Below are 12,305 nucleotides of genomic sequence, written 5' to 3' on the forward strand. Positions count from 1 at the left end.
AGAATCAGTGGAAATGAAAAACCTATAGACCAAATGGACCTAAGCAATAGACATAGAACATTCAAACTGAGAACAGCAAACTACATATTTTTCTCAAACATACACAAAACATTCTCTAGAACAGAGCATATGTTTGGCCACAAAATGAGTATTAATAACTTTTAAAAGATTATTATTATATCAAGCATCTTTTCTGACCACAGTGGTATGAAACTAGAAATCAATAACAAGGGGAAAACTCAAAAATTCACAAATGCATGAAAATTAAACAACACCTTTCTAAACAATCAGTGGGCCAAACAATAAAATCAAAAGGGAAATAAAAAAGCTTTAGACAAATAAAAATGAAAATGCAACATAGCAAAACTCAGGAGATGCAGCAAAAACAGTTACAAGAAGTTTTAACGATAAACATCTACTGTTTTTAAAAACAAATATCCCAAATAAGCAAGTTAACTTTACACCTCAAAGAACTAGGAAAAGAAGACCAAATTAAGCTGAATTTTAATAGAAGGTAGGAAATAATAAAGTTATAAGGATCAGAGCAGAAATAAAATAGAGTCTAAAAAAATTAAAAAGATCAATAAAACTAGGAGTTGGTTTTTTGAAAAGAAACAAAATTGACAAGTCTTTAGCTACTCTAAAAAAAGAGAGAAGACCCAAATGAAATCAGAAATGAAAGAGGAGGCATTACAACTGATGTCACAGAAGTACAAAGAATTATAAGAGACTACTATGAACAGTTATACACCAATGATTTGGATAACCTAGAAGAAATGGATATATTCCTAGAAATATAAAACCTCTGAAGACTAAATTATGAAAAAATAAACAATTGGAACAGATCAATAATGAGTAAGGAGATTCCATCAGGAATCCAAAATATTCCAATAAAGAAAATTCCAGTACCAGATGGCTTCACTGAAAAATTCTACCAAACAGGTAAAGAATAATTTGTATCAATCCTTCTTTAACTCTCCCCCAAAAAAATGACGAGGAAGAAACACTTCCAAACTCATTTGACAAGGCCAATATTACACTGATCCAAAACCACCAGATAAGGATGATACATGAAAATAGAATTACAGGCCAATATCCCTGATGAAGACAGATGTAAAAACTCTCAACAAAATACTAGCAAATCAAATTCAATAGCACCTTAAAAGGATTATATACCATGATAAGTGGAATTTTTGCTAGGATGCAAAGATGGCTCAACATATGCAAATCAATAAATATAATACAACATATTAACAAAATAAAGAATAAAAATCATATGATCATCTCAATAGATCCAAAAATGTTGACAAAATTTAACATCCTTTCATGACAAAAATTCTAAAAAAAAAAAAAATAGAAGAAATGAACCTCAACACAATAAAAGCCATAGATGACAAGCCCATAGCTAACATTAATCTCAATGATGAAAAGCTGACAGCTTCTTTCTTTAAGACCAGGAACAAGATAAGGATGGCCACTCTCACCACTTTTATTCAGTATAGTACTGGAAGTCCTAGCCAGACAAGTTAGGCAAGAAAAAGAAATAAATGTCATCCAAATCAGAAAGGAAGAAGGAAAATCGTCTCTCTTTGCAGATGACATAATTTTATGTATAGAAAAATCCTTAATCTAAACCAAAATTCTTTATTCAAACCAAGTATTTAAATACCGTTTAAACTAATAGGCAAACTCAGTAAAGTTTTTGTATACAAAATCAACATACAAAAATCTGTTGTATTTGTACAGGCTAACAATAAACTGTCCAAAAAGGAAATTAAGAAAACTATCTTATTTACAATAGCATCAAAAAGAATAAAATATGAATAAATTTAATAAAAGATGTAAAAGATCTGTATACTGAAAACTATAAGATAGTAATGAAATAAATTAAAGAAGACACAAAAAACATTTTATATTCATCGATTGGAAGAATTAATGTTGTTAAAATTTTCATACAACCCAAAGCCATCTACAGATTCCACAAATCTGTATCAAAATCCCAATGATATTTGTCAAAGAAATAGAAAAAATAATCCTAAACTTTGTACAGAACCACAAAAGACTCCAAACAGCCAAAGCAACCTTGAGCAGACAAAAAAAACTAAATTCTAAGTATCACACTTCCTGATACCAAAGTATATCACAAAGTCATACTAATCAAAACACTATGGTCCTGGCATAAAGTCAGACATGTAGAGCAATGGACATGAATAGAGAGCCCAGAAATAAAACTGTACGTATATGGTCAAGTAATTTTTAACAAATGTACCAAGAATACACAACGAGGAAAATATAGTCCCATTAATAAATGGTGTGAGGAAACTGGAGATCCACACAGGAAAATAAAATTAGACCTAATCTTACCATATACACAAAAATCAACTCAAAATGTATGTAACAAACCTGTATGTTGTGCACATGTACACTAGAACTTAAAGTACACACACACACACACACACACACACATATATATGAGAGATATTAAAGACTAATCACAAGACCTGGAACCATAAAACACCTAGAAGAAAATAAGTAAAGCACAGGCAACAAAAGCAAAATAAACAAGTAAGAGTACATCAAACTAAAAGGTTTCTGCATAGCAAAGGAAACAATAAACAAAATTAAAACACAGTTTACAGAATATGAGAAAATATTTGCAAACCATGTGTCTGATAAAGGTTTAATATCAAAAATAAATAAGAAATTCCTACAACTCAACAGCAAAAGCAACACCAACAACAAATTAACCCAATTAGAAAATGGGCAAGAGACCCAAATAGACATTTTTCCAAAGACAACATACAAATGGATAATAGGCATAGGAAAAAATCCTCAACATCAGTAATTATTAGGGAAATGTAAATTAGATCAAAGTGAGATACCACCTCAAATCTGTTAGAATGGATATTATCGAAAAGACAAGGGATAACAAGTGTCAGTGAGAATGTGGAGAAAAGGGAACCCTTGTACACTGCTGGTGGAAATGTAAATAGGTACAGCCTTTATGGAAAACAGTATGGAGAGTTCTCAAAAAAAAAAAAAAACTAAAAATACCATATAATCCAGTAGTTCAACTACAACTGGTCTATATGCAAAGGAAATAAAATCAGTGTGTCAAATGTTTACTGCAGTATTATTCACAATAGGCAAGATATGGAAATCACCTCAGTGTCCATCAGTGGATGAATGAATAAAGAAAATGTGGTAAAAATTCACAATTAAATAGTATTCAGCCTTAAGAAAAAAGAAAGAAAATCTTGCCATTTGCAAAAATGTGGATGAACTTGGAGGTCATTATGCTAAATGAAATAAGTCAGACACAGAAAGCCAAATACTGCATGATCACATTTATACAAAACCTAAAAAAATAGTTGGACTTATCTTAACAAAGAGCAAAGTAGTAGTTACTGGGAGAAGAAGGGAGGCAAAGGAAGGGAGATGTTAGTCAAAGGGTGCAAACTTTTGGTTATAAGAAGAATAAGTTCTGGAGACCTAATGTACATGGTGACTACAGTTAATAAAAATATTTTATATACTTGAAATTTGCAAAGAGAGTAAATATCAAGTGTTCTCACCACACACACAAGAAAAGTAACTACATGAGGTGATGGATATGTTAATTAGATTGATTTTGGTAATTATTTAACAATGTATACATATATAAAAATGTCATAGCATAAAATATCTTAAATACATACAATTTTTATTTGTCAATCACAAGTCAATAAAATGGGTGGGGGGAAATCATAATATTTTCCCAATCATTGGGAAAAGATCAGTTTTATTTGACATTCTCAAATAAATTTGTAGAATACCACCATTCTGTGGAAACACTGATTAAGAATTTGTTGGAAATATCCAAAACTACACACAGCAGGTAAAAACATGAAGCCTAATTAACTTAAGAAAAGTTGATAAGCAAATATATTCTTATTACTACAACCGAAACCCGATGTGAACTCGCACCAAGGCGTAAAGGTAAGAAAAACAATAACCCATGTGTATTAGGAGCCTTCTCTGCTTCTGTGCCTGTAAATCCATTCCCTCCAATAACCACAAAAGACTTGGAATTTAGACATTATTGTTTTTATTTTGGAAATGAAAAATACACACTAAGGTTTATAAATATTAAATAAATTACCCGGAGGCACAGAGCTGGTGAGCAGAGAAGCTGTGAGTTGAAGTTACAGGTATCTCATACAAAGCCCATGTGTTTTCTCCAGTACCTCAGTTTACAATATATAGGAGACTAGAAAACTAACAGAATTTGAAATTATCAACTACTTGGACAATTATCTGTGCAGATAATTAAAAGTTTAAAATTCCACAAAAACATGTTTTAATAGAACAAATAGGATTTTAGAACTATAACATAGAATAGATACCAAGAGGTTCATTATACAGATGTAAAACTCAGGTCTAGGAAGGCTAAGAAGCTAGTTCAAAGTCATACTATTGTCAATTTTTTTAATATGTGCATTTATGAATGCATTTTATCAACAACTAACTCATTGGAGAATGTTTGAGCATGAATAGTGCTCAAAATGGCTGCTATTTTCTACTCAGTTGAAGCACAGGAATAAATAAGGAATGATCCGAGCCTTTAGGAATTTTGTAGCCTGTTAGACTGGTACATAAATATGTAATGATAATATCATGTAATATAATACTCATGGTAGAGCATTCTTTTGTATATTTTCCTAGGCTGGCTTTACCACTTTTCAATATCTTGTTCTCCCATTTCCCATATCCCAGAGCTCTCGGAAGTATCTAAACACTGGAAATGCAGACTACCACAAAGTTAATTTCATACATTTAATCAGCATAGCACCACTGCAGTGGAATTTTATAATATTATCTGTCTTCTTCTTTCCTCTCCTTTTGATAATTGCCGCTTTCCAAAACCTATGTCGCTCTCATGGAAGTTGTGAGTTATTCCACCACCCTATCTACATCTACTTCCTACTATAGCTGTTTTGATCAAGTATGGGCGCGTGATGCAAATGAGTTCAACAAGAATCTTCATCAGGGTTTTTGGTCTTGGGACCAGAAACATCAAGGATACTCTCTCTGCTGGGCAAGTAATGTAAGATATAAATCTCAGAGTCCATCAGCAGCACATTGCCAACCTTGGAAAGAGGGACAATCTGTATCTAGTCTCCTATGTCCCACTGCCTTTGAGCCAACTCTTTGGCTCAAAGTCATCATTTCCCAGTGCTCATGGTTGCAGTAAATAATACTATAACTCACTGAGGAATATAAGCCAGATACTTAGCATTTCTCTTAGGCCCCTCCCTCTCCATCCCTGTCAAATCCCAATATTATTGTCCCTATTGTAGTCACTCTTAAATAGTTCTTCACGCTTCACTCTCCCCTATGTCTGCCACCTTTAAGACCAAGCTACCATGATCTCTTGTCTAAAACGCTACAAAAAGTTCTTAAGTGATCTATTCACATCGTTGCTCTTCTACAATCTATTCTTTAGGAGGCAGCCAATTTTATTTTTGTAATTTTTATGTATTTATTTATTTTTGAGGCAGGGTTTCACTCAGTTGCCCAGGCTGGAGTGCAGTGGCATGATCATGGCTCACTGCAGCCTGGACCTCCTGGGCTCAAGCGGTTCTCCCACCTCAGTCTCCAGAGTAGCTGGGACAATAGCTGCATGCCACCACTCCCAGTTATTTTTGTTGTTGTTGTTCATTTTTAATAGAGACGAAGTCTTCCTATGTTGCCTAGGCTAGTCTCAAACTCCTGGACTCAAAAGATCCTCTTGCCTTGGCCTCCCAAAGTGCTGGAATTACTGGCACAAACCATTGTGCTCAACCTGGAAGCAGCTAATTTTATTATTCCATGCTCATGACCAAAATCCTCTAATGTATTCCCATAATTCTTTTAATTAAAAGTCCTGCAATGTTTTAGTCTTCCTTTCATGTCACTCCCTTCTTCATGCTTAAGATCACCTGCGTATTCAGAATGGAATCTTTGCAACTGACGTGAACTCCTGCTTCTCACTTCAGTTATCTCTGCTTCAGGGACAACACCTCTGACATCCCTGACCAGGTCAAATCCCTCGTCATCAGCTCTTACAGCACCTTGTACCTTTCAGAGATCCACAGCAACCAAAACTCTTCTTAGGAAACGTACCACAGTTGGAATGTTCCATTTACTTGTGTGGTTATCTCAAAGTTAATCTCTTCCACCAAACTCCATAAGGTAGGAACAAGATGCATAGGAAACACATTTGCTTTCTCACTCCATTCTGTCCCTAGACTGTAGCATGGTGGCCCATAAAATGCATTTTAAAATATGCTATGTAAATGAATACAAATATTTTCTGTTATGAGCCTCAATTAGTTCTATATAACTTGTTCTGGTGACTACAGAAAATTACAGGTACTTTAAATAGATTGAAAATATAAACTAAATTTCTTAAAATGAGTCATTCTGTAAAGAGACAACTCTACCATGCTTTTAAAAAATCTATGCAAAGACTTGGAACCAACCCAAATGCCCATCAACGATAGACTGGATAAAGAAAACGTGGCACATTTACACCATGGAATACTATGCAGCCATAAAAAAGGATGAGTTCATGTCCTTTGGAGGGACATGGATGAAGCTGGAAACCATCATTCTCAGCAAACTGACACAGGAACAGAAAACCAAACACCTCATGTTCTCACTCATAAGTGGGAGTTGAACAACGAGAACACATGGACACAGGGAGGGGAACATCACACATTGAGGCCTGTCAGGGTGTGGGGTGGGGTCTAGGGGAGGGATAGCATTAGGAGAAATACCTAATGTAGATGATGGGTTGATGGGTGCAGCAAACCATGGCACGTGTATACATATGTAACAAATCTACACATTCTGCACATGAATCCTAGAACTTAAAGTATAATAATAATATTTTAAAAATGCAAATTTTTGAGAAATCTCCAAATTGCTTTCCATAGTCGCTGAACTAATTCACATTCTGACCAACATCATATAAGCCTTCCCTTTCCTCCACAGTCTTGTCAGCATCTGTTGTTTTCTGACTTTTTAATCATAGCCATTCTGCCTGGTGTGAGGTGGTATCTCACTGCAGTTTGATTTGCATTTCTCTGATAATCAGTGATATTAAGCATTTTTTCATATGTTTGTTGGCTGCTTGGATGTCTTCTTTTTAGAAGTGTCTGTTTTTGTCCTTTGTTTATTTTTCCAGCAATCTCATTACTAGGTATATCTGAAAGGAAAGTAGATTATACCAAAAAGAAACATTCATTTGTATATTCATCACTGAACTATTCACAATAGCAAAGACATGGAATCAACCTAGATGCCCATCAATGGTGGATTGAATAAAGAAAATGTGGTGCAGATATACCATGGAATACTATGCAGCCATTAAAAAGAATAAAATCATGTCCTTTGCAGCAACATGGAGGGAGTTGGAGGACATAATACTATGTGAATTAACACAGGAACAAAAAATCAAATGCTGCATGTTCTCACTTATAAGTGGGAGCTAAGCATTGAGCACACACAGACATACACATGGGAACAACAGACACTGGGAACTACCAGAAGAGGAGGCATGAGCTGAAAAATTACCAATTGGATATTATGCTCATTACCTGGGTCCAATGTAACTATGTAACAATCCTACACGTGTACCCTCTGTATCTAAAATTAGAGCTTAAATTGAAAAAACGTCTACGCAATTCCCCTCCCACAAATATTTTCTTTGTGCCAATTCTGGCCTTGCTAACTCTGAAATCACAGGTTATTCTACTGAGCACCAATGTCAAGGAATCTCTTGTAGAAATCATCTTTACTTCTCCAGATTCTGGACTCTATTCAACTCAACAAACTTTTGTAAATCATTGGCACTTTGATAAGCATAGGGGACTGAAAGATGAGTAAATCCTGACCCTAGTCATCAATATGTTCAGAATCAGTAGTGCTCCAAGTGACCACTCTTGCAGGCTCCTCCTTCAGGCATTTGTGTCCATTCCTGCCATGTTACTCTCTCATAAAAGCTATAATTAAAAAGTGCTTTTGACAGGAGTGTTTCACATAGGAGCTTACCCAATACTGGGACAGTGTTTGGCAAAAATATTTAATGTATGACTTGGATAATTTCTCTAAGTTTTCCTTAAAGAGCATTAGACATTCTTTAATCATGATTGAGCAATGTACTGAATCCAAAGAACCATCCTTGAGATTCATACACAAAATAAACAGTTAAAATGACTCCTATGGAAAGCTATTTGTCAAGGGACAAATGCTTGCCTTTACTATTACTTTAAAGTGTCTATCAGTAAACCCTAATACCACATCTGTCTCATAGCCATCATTGAAGACATCTTTATTGAATAAATACATGGAGAAATCAATGGGCGAATGGGTACAAATTTTACTAGAAGGTATTGACGTGTCTACTGAGGGAAGACTGCTAAGAAGAAGGAGTAGAGGTGCATGATGCTTGGTGTGGTGGAAAACGCACTGAACTGAAAGTCTAGAGAATTTCACACCAGTGCTGGCTTTGCTGCTAATATGATGTGTATGACCTTAGGGAGCAGTCGCTTCTCCAGGCCTCAAGTTTTCTTTCTGAAATGAAAGAGTTAGGTTTAGATATCTAAAACCCAGCTTTAATAACAGCTCTTGCCTTCCACAATGTACAATGTTATTACTATCGTGTTAAAAGAAAAACGTCAGCTGAATTAAATTTAAAGAAGTTTAATTGAGCAATGAGCGATTCATGAATGGGGCAGCCCCTAGAATCACAGCAAAGTCAGAGAGACTCCAGGGATGCCTCATAGTCAGAACAAATTTATAGACAAAAAAGGGAAGTGGTGTACAGAAATCAGAAGTGAGGTACAGAAACAGCTGGACTGGTTACAGGTTGGCATTTGCCTTATTGAACACAGCTTGAACACTTAGCAGTGTATGAGTGGCTGAAGTACGGCTTCTGGGATTGGCCGAGACTCAGCTATTGTTACAGGCACACACTCCTAAGTTAGGTTTTCAACCCTGTCTTCCTATTAAGTTAGGTTACAATTCGTTCACAAGTACTCAAATATAGAAATACAGAGCCCTGCTCAGGCCATATTTACTTTGCTTTAACAAGCAGTTGCATTCTGGTTGTCTCATAATCCATATGCCACAATTCCCAGCCCATTCAATAAGTAGAAATATATATGCAACAATTAAATTTCAAATTGTAAAAAAAGATTTTTAAACTATTTTTGAAATAGTTGGTGTTATGATGTCATAAACACTGCAGAAAAAAGACAAAATCAGAAAATGCTATTGATCACTGGACTCTTTCCCAACATTGAAAGTGAATGTGGCTGGGGCAAAGTGTGCCAGAGACTCAGAAACTTGCTTGAAGCATTACTTCAATATCACGGGGAAGTCAGCTGGTAAACCACAGCACAGGGTACTGCTGATACTCTCAAGAATAATAAGTTCTTCTAACTGATAGTAGTGAACAGTTTGGGTTTGTTTGTTTTTTGCAGTTGGCGGAAAGCATTTCCTTTTTTAAATAGCTCAAAACCTAACATGATAGAAAGTTTGTCGATTTGGGAGGCAATTCTTGGAATCTAAGAGAATTCTGACTTTGATTGTCGAAACGCGCGAGAGTGGAAAGATCAAGTTTTCTTTCTACTAGAAAAGAGTGCACTGAGTGCTATTTGAAGGGTCTTGTTTTTTGGGAAATGGTCCTGTCATTCAGGTTGAAAGACGAGATTGGGCGACTAATTATGTTTTCTTTTGCAAAACTACCTCACCATCCATTATGCTAAAGCCTTAATGAGTTATTTCTAGGAAAGGTGTACCACATACAGTCCTCATCATAAAAGCATTTAATGAATAAATTCAGAGCAAGGATGCCAGCTCCAATACCATCTTCTCCAGTGGGTCTTATTGGTAGAATTAATCTCTTAAGTGCTCTCAGGACTCATCGATTTTACCTTCAAGTTAAAAAAAATTACCCTAGGAGAAGAAGACCATAGATCACATGGAGGTGGCATGTCAAGTCTTTATTTTTTTTTTATTATTATACTTTAGGTTTTAGGGTACATGTGCACAATGTACAGGTTTGTTACATATGTATCCATGTGCCATGTTGATTTCCTGCACCCATTAACTCATCATTTAGCATTAGGTATATCTCCTAATGCTGTCCCTCCCCCCTCCCCCAACCCCACAACAGTCCCCGGAGTGTGATGTTCCCCTTCCTGTGCCCATGAGTTCTCCTTGTTCAATTCCCACCTATGTGTGAGAACATGCGGTGTTTGGTTTTTTGTCCTTGTGATAGTTTACTGAGAATGATGTTTTCCAATTTCATCCATGTCCCTACAAAGGACATGAACTCATCATTTTTCATGGCTGCATAGTATTCCATGGTGTATATGTGCCACATTTTCTTAATCCAGTCTATCGTTGTTGGACATTTGGGTTGGTTCCAACTCTTTGCTATTGTGAATAGTGCCGCAATAAACATACGTGTGCATGTGTCTTTATAGCAGCATGATTTATAGTCCTTTGGGTATATACCCAGTAATGGGATGGCTGGGTCAAATGGTATTTCTAGTTCTAGATCCCTGAGGAATCGCCACACTGGCTACCTGACTTCAAACAATACTACAAGGCTACAGTAACCAAAACAGCATGGTACTGGTACCACAACAGAGACATAGATCAATGGAACAGAACAGAGCCCTCAGAAATGATGCCACATATCTACAACTATCTGATCTTTGACAAACCTGATAAAAACAAGAAATGGGGAAAGGATTCCCTATTTAATAAATGGTGCTGGGAAAACTGGCTAGCCATATGTAGAAAGCTGAAACTGGATCCCTTCCTTACACCTTATACAAAAATTAATTCAAGATGGATTAAAGACTTAAATGTTAGACCTAAAACCATTAAAATCCTACAAGAAAACCTAGGCAATACCTTTCAGGACATAGGCGTGGGCAAGGACTTCATGTCTAAAACACCAAAAGCAATGGCAACAAAAGCCAAAATTGACAAATGGGATCTAATTAAACTAAAGAGCTTCTGCACAGCAAAAGAAACTACCATCAGAGTGAACAGGCAACCTACAGAATGGGAGAAAATTTTTGCAACCTACTCATCTGACAAAGGGCTAATATCCAGAATCTACAATGAACTCAGACAAATTTACAAGAAAAAAACAAACAACCCCATCAAAAAGTGGGCAAAGGACATGAACAGACACTTCTCAAAAGAAGACATTTATGCAGCCAAAAAACACATGAAGAAATGCTCATCATCACTGGCCATCAAGTCTTTATTTTTTATATTAAAAGGAGGAAATATGAATATTATCCCACTACAGACAAAACAGACTCACATTTATAAAACTGATTTAAGATACTGATAGTATATGAAATACAAGACTTTTCTGTAATTTTTAAACTCTAGGATATTGGGGTATTGTGTTGAGATCTTTATATGATTTGGGGAGGGAGGACAGCTATGTTCTCTTCCATCTTCACCTTCATCCTATCTCTCAATCTACTTGAATACTATTTTTATTCTTTTTTTAACAGCTATATTGAGGCGTATTTTACATATCATAAAATCCACGAAATTCATATGTACAATTTAATAATTTTTTAGCTAATTTATTAAGTGGTGCAGCCATTATCATAAATTAGCTTTAGGACATTTTCATCCCCAATAAGATCTTTCACACCCATCTACAATAATCCCCAACCCAGCCCTAGCCCCAGGCAAAAACTAATCTACTTTATGTCTCTATAAATTTTCCTTTTCAAGACATTTTATATAAATGGAATCATATAATATGTAGTCTCTCATGTCTAGCTTCTTTCATTTAAAATAATGCTTTTGGCCGGGCGCGGTGGCTCACGCTTGTAATCCCAGCACTTTGGGAGGCCGAGGCGGGCGGATCACGAGGTCAGGAGATCGAGACCACGGTGAAGCCCCGTCTCTACTAAAAATACAAAAAATTAGCCGGGCGTGGTGGCAGGCGCCTGTAGTCCCAGCTACTCGGAGAGGCTGAGGCAGGAGAATGGCGTGAACCCGGGAGGCGGAGCTTGCAGTGAGCCGAGATCGCGCCACTGCACTCCAGCCTGGGCGACAGAGCAAGACTCCGTCTCAAAAAAAATAAAATAAAAAAAATAAATAAATAAAATAAAATAATGCTTTTTAGTTTCATCCATAATATAATGTGCATCAGTAGTTCATTCCTTTTTATTCCATTACATGGCAATAACCCATTTGTCTGTCCACTTACCAGTCAATGGGCATTGCACTGC

Source organism: Symphalangus syndactylus, chromosome 16 (genome assembly GCF_028878055.3).
Source record: "Symphalangus syndactylus isolate Jambi chromosome 16, NHGRI_mSymSyn1-v2.1_pri, whole genome shotgun sequence".
Classification (NCBI taxonomy): Eukaryota; Metazoa; Chordata; class Mammalia; order Primates; family Hylobatidae; genus Symphalangus; species Symphalangus syndactylus.